Source organism: Gallus gallus, chromosome Z (assembly GCF_016699485.2).
Source record: "Gallus gallus isolate bGalGal1 chromosome Z, bGalGal1.mat.broiler.GRCg7b, whole genome shotgun sequence".
NCBI classification, from domain to species: domain Eukaryota; kingdom Metazoa; phylum Chordata; class Aves; order Galliformes; family Phasianidae; genus Gallus; species Gallus gallus.
The window spans coordinates 18,252,248-18,258,095 of NC_052572.1; the positions used below are offsets into that span (position 1 = coordinate 18,252,248).

Sequence of the window (5,848 nt, forward strand, 5' to 3'; positions counted from 1 at the left end):
TGTTGGTGTATCCCATACCACAGACCTGGCCTGGAGGATTGTAGCAGGCTTTTGTTTCCCTCTGATGCAGACAACAGAAACATGCTTTACAGACTATTCCAGAGCACTGTGCATGTAAAATAAAGCTTATACACAAATAATCAGGATTAGAAACTCTGCTGTACCATTCATTCACTCTCAGTGTTTCTTTTGTGCTTCTTTTGTGCAAGGGAATAAAAATGCCTTTTGTGCCCCATGCTTGCTGATGTGCAGCAGCTTGCTGGGTGACTTCCCATTGGAGGAGTAACTGAGGACACAGAGCTGGGCTTTGTCTTTGGTGAGACCTACTCTCACTGCATTTTTTTTCCAAGAAACACTATTTCCTCTCCGTATTTTCAAGAAAATTGTCAATACACTTATTTCTCAAAGAAAAAGCACTGCTTAAATGATAATAAATACACTTCCTTCCTTCCTTTAGTGATGAAATTGAGCACCACCATGACATCACTTTTAATGCAGTATCATCCTGGTTATCAAATACTACGCTCTGCCTTTAGTCTAGATCTGTTCCTTGGGTCTGGTTTACTTTGATTATATATAGCATAGTCCCCTGTGAGTGAGTTAGAAATGTACAATAGAAATCTTAAGATTTCATGTCTAAATTCTTACTTTGCTCTCAGAATATACAGGAAAAGACTGATGCAATTTATTTCAATACTGAGTTTGTGAAAGGCACCTTTAGGAGGCTATTTAGTTCACCTATGAGATGAGTAAGCTCATGTAGCAGAAATGGGACAATGCTCAGGACAAACCCCGGCAACAACTTTACTCTTTAAAAAAAGTCTAAGGACTGCAAAGACTCCCACTTCTCTTTCTCTCTTCATTCTGAAGGCCTTTAACTCTACTCATTTGCAGTGCTTTTAAAATTCTGTCATAAATATGGAAGCTGCCTAATTCATCCCTTAAATATAACACTGTTCAACATGCTATCGCATCCTAGAAGTGTGCAAGTCAGAAAAACAAGGGGGAGGGAGGGCAGAGAATCTGCAAGCCCTTGAGGAGGGATGCAGTGCTACTTCCAGCCTTTTGCCCCAGTGCAATCCTTGCTTGGGTACCAAAGACAAGATTCAGTCCTTGCCAAGGCTGCTTGCCCTGAGGTCAAACAGGCACAGTGCTCCTCACTGACCACACTGCATGCACTGCGCAGAACTGACCTCAGTGTTTTCATCTCAGTAAATGAGTTTTACGAAGCCTTTTGTCAGCTGCTTGATGCACAGAGCAGAGCTATTCTAACAGCTACTAGATGTAGGGAGGACATGGTCAGGTGGTTTCCAGGGCTTATGAGCCTCCTGGCCTTGGGAAGGGTGTGAGCTCTGGCTGTTGTCTCCTCTATCATGCTGAGTTCTTGCAAGGTTTGAAATTGGTGTTATAGCAAGTGTTCAGGCTTGGGAAAATATTTTGAGGTCAGACCTGAAAGGAAGAATAATGCCCTTTTCCCAAGACTGTCTCTTTCCCACAGGTGCCTGTAGATAACCATACGATGATGAAGTTGATAAGATAATTAAGTTGCTAAAAGTAAGCAGCATTTGAGGACAAATCTGGCAGCTGCTCTGTGAAGTGGCTTTGGTTGAAAGCTGTGTCCTGGTGGGGTAAACTGCACAAACTATGCCGCAGAACCAACTACAAACACTTTCTTGGCACAGGGAAGAGTGTCAGGCTGATTCACAGGATCATAAGTAGGTTGTGGCCGGAGAATTGCTTTATTAAGCAAAGCTGTCAAAGTAGGAGCTTGTTTCTTTGGAAAATCAATTGCCCTGATTCAGGTTATATAGTGCACATACATCAGTCCCAGAGCAAGTTTCTCAGCAGGCAGGCAGCCAGCTGGCTGGCTGGCTGAGAACCCCTGTGACTTTGACAACTGGTTGGGATTTCCTTGCAGTTCCTAGCACTGTACGGCATTTGCTTTTTCATAAACAGGTGTTTTCCAGAAGTTCTGAGTTATTTATCCCTTGTTATTTAACTAAAATAATTGCTTCTAATAAAGAATAGCCAAAAACCCAGAGCTGAGTCAGCACTCTATGAGTAGCAAATAACTCAGTGGTAATTTTTAAAATGCTGTCCACCACTAATCAGTGTCAGGTGCCTGAAATAATTCATTTGACTGGGGAGAAAAAAGCCCTAACATATCATTTTTTTGAGCAAACATGCACTTGATTTAATAGAAGATGACAGTAACTTCTGGTATTTTTAGGAGTTGTTATGTGCTGTCCTTTAAGGAGCTAAGCAGCCAAATGGGAACTGAATTTTTTTAATTGGGTTATAGCTGTTTACTATGACAAAATAACCAGCAGTGTAGTCCTGTCTCAGAATTTGTTCAGATGTTGTCTTTAGGCTGGTGGTGAGAATTTATGGTTCAGTCTAATGGCATGCCTAAATCTCAGTGTCTGATCTTTTTCATACTGGTAGATTCCTTTAACACTGCCTTACAATAATTTTCTGGGAGGCATCTGAGTTTGTGAATTAGCTCTGATTTTAAGTCTGGCCTGTGATTAAAATGAAACTTCTGTTCTTATTTTGTTGAACTTGAAAATAGGCTTATTATTTTTTTAATTCTTCAATGTTATGTTCAGGAACATAAGTTGTTTTTTTCTAATGAAAAATTAAAGCATTTCTTAATATTTATCTTTCCTTCTCTTCAGGCGAGGTGGGGCGAGGCGGAAAATAATCAATAAATCATACGCCTGTCTACAGATAGTTACAGATGTACCTAAATCTGCATTTTCAGCCAACAAATTATTCAACTGAAAAATTTTATCCTGTACTCTTTGAGGTAATTCTTCTTCAGAATATTGAAAGAAATCAGCACCTCAGTGTAAATGCAGAGCAGTCTCTGGTGTGTTATTCTCTGAACTTTTGTAAAATAAACTATTTTCCTGCTAGTCAGAGATTGGAGTTGCATGGGTATGATAAAACTAGAATTGTATAATCTAAATGTTATTATTTTGAAGTATAATTAAATATAAATAAGTAAGTGCATAAAGTGTACTGACGGAATTAAGCTTTCCAAACAAGGTTTTAAAGAACACAGCTGTCCAGAGATGCTGCCAGACTGAGATGTGTGGGACATGCATGAATCACAATATGAATGCTGTAGAAAAATCAGGTTCCATCCCACAAAAACAGGGTATTACACTGAGATGAAAAAATGGTGTCGTGGCTTGAGCTGTTCTATGTGCCATGGAGGTTCTAAGGAGAGAGAAAAAGAAAAAAGTTCTTATGGAAACTGGAAAGATAAGACATAAAACATGAACTCTGATTGTCCCTTTAGGAGAACATTCATCATTTCACCCATCTAGAGGTGGCCCTTTACATGTGAGGAGCAAGAATGGCAGATAAAATCAAGCTGTGTCTCCTGCTGATCGGAAAATGCAGAAAGGGCCCTGATCTGGATGTGTGAGAGAGGGAGCACAGAAACCTCTGAAATGGCCACCAGGTATGCTAGGAGCCGTGAAGTACGTGACAGTGCCCACAGCTAGTATGGGTGGGGAGTGGTTGGTTGCCAGTGGAAACTCTGGGTCTGTGCTCCTTTTCTGCTTGTTTTCAGACAGATCAGTTTGCTCTGACCTCTTGAATTAAAAGAGAGATGTAGGAAGGAAGAACTTTTACATGATAAGAGCAGGAGCCTATGCTGCACGTTCTGGATCAAAACAGGAAATGTTTGCCGGCACTATCCCTTTCTCTCTGTGTTGCAGCTTCCTGATGACCAAACTTTCGAAGGTATGTTCTCTCTTGACCTCTGCCCTCCAGGTTATCATGAGGCTAAAACAAGCTTGTTATCCCTTCATTTATTTGTTCACAGGGAGACTGAAGAACTGTGTAATGGATAGAGGGGAAGAGGGTAATACAGAGATTAACACTGCTTGTCTTTTCATCCCTCTCCCCTTACTTTTCTCCTTGGTTAGTTGTTTTTCTCAGTACAATGATGAGGTCAGTATCCAAACTTACTCTTGAGTTTTTCTTGGCCAATTCACTTTGGATCCCTAGTGTTCTTTCTTTTCAGCAACAAGTCATGGTTTGATCCCTCAGTGCCCATGTGATTACAGAAAAAACTATATTCTGGATGAGTCCATAGAAGGCCTTGAACAGTGAAGTCACCTCTTCCCTCAGCCTGCCAGTTCAACTAGCCTTGCTGACTGTGGGAAACCACCAGCACCTATTGGTGTCATCCCCAGACTTGCTGAGGGTGCATTGCATGCTGCTGCCTGGACTAATTGTGAAGATGCTCAATAGCAAGAGCCCCAGCAGATCTACTGACAGATGTCACCCCTAGCTGATTGCTGCCTGCACATTAAAGTGTTGTCCCCTACTCTTTAATCCTGTTATCCAGCACAAATTCTTGTTCCCCTGGCCTGACCTTATTTCTAGGTTGGTTGTGAGAATACTGCATATCAAAAGCCTTGTGAAAGTCTGAATATACTTCAATATTTTTAACCTTGACATTCATTTTTTATGTATTTTCTACTTTAAAAAGCTAAATATTTTTAAAGGGCATATATTAGTTTGGAAAAAAAATGTAAGAAGAAGGACTGTATCAAACTTTTGTAGCTTTCCTGCATGAAATTTTAAGTACTGTAGTTTGCTGTACTCCCAGGCTTCCATTAGAATTGTAAGACAACAAAATCTGTCCATGGTGGCTGCTTTAAAAGCTACAATACCCAGATTTGCTAAGTAAAGGATAAATTCAATATTGTTCTCAGATGATGGCCTAGAGACAGTCAAGAGAGGTGGGATCCCAGACAAAAATGCAGAATTATGGGGAATGACTGCTTACGTGGGTTGACAGTGATAGAATAAGGGGGGATGGTTCTAATCTAAGACAGGTGAGATTTAGTTTAGATATTAGGAGGAAGTTTTTTACTCAGAAGGTGGTAATGCATTGGAACAGGTTGCCCAGAGAGGTTGTGGATGCCCCATCCCTGAAAGCATCCAAGGCCAAGCTGAATGTGGCTCTGGGCAGCCTGGTCTAGTGTTTGGCAGTCCTGCCCACGGGAGGGGGTAGAAACTACATGATCTTTGAGGTCCTTTTCAACCTAGGCCATTCTATGATTCTATGATGCTATGAGTTACTGAGCCCAGACATTTGGTGATGATGGTGTTCACCTACAAAATGAAAGAGAAAGCATGAAAATTATATTTTAATAAAAGTTAAAATAGATATAATAATTATAAAAAATCAACTAAAAGCTCAGTAGTAATTAAAGAGGTTTATGAGTGAACTTTTGCTTAACAAACTACCAGGTGCTGTGTAAACACATATTACATTAAACTTGCATAACTGGAAGGAAAAATTTTTAGGGAACGTTTGAGGTAGGAATCCCAGTGAAGGTGACAGGAGAACTTCAATCACTTTGTATTTTTCTGCTAGTGTGTGTTGCACCAGCTTTTCACAGATGATTGCTTCTGACCACAGCCAGAAGTCTGGAAGCAAGAAGTAATCCTTGTCCCACTGTCCTCAGATTCCTCAGACTGCAGTTCTGCACAGCACGTGCCTAAAATGAAGTCTGCATTTATGCTAGCTGGGAAGGGATCAGTCCTAGGTGCAAATATGTGCTTAAAATTCAGCAAGTTCATCCACAGGAGTCTTCTGTGTCTTTCTTCATCCTTTAACTACCAGCACAAGTTTTGGCAGCACTGAGGGAAAATCCCAGGTAGTGGCTGAAGAAGTCTGCGAGGAAGGCCGTACCTCACAGAGCAGGTGTGAGGCACTGTGTACAGGCCTCCCTGCTCCCCAGGCCCTCCTTCATGCTTCTGTGCTGCTGTGCTGTGCTGTCAAAACATGAGTGTCTGCTCCTCGTGGATCTTGAAAACA

At 41.1% G+C, this 5,848-nt stretch overlaps 1 long non-coding RNA gene across 1 annotated transcript; it reads left to right on the forward strand.

Moving 5' to 3' along the window:
• The first annotated feature begins 2,678 nt into the window (after nt 1–2,678).
• LOC112530675 lies at nt 2,679–4,532 on the forward strand. The gene is made up of 3 exons (XR_003072465.2): nt 2,679–2,809; nt 3,308–3,472; nt 3,584–4,532. It is a non-coding gene; the product is annotated as an uncharacterized LOC112530675 (long non-coding RNA).
• Nucleotides 4,533–5,848: the final 1,316 nt, after the last annotated feature.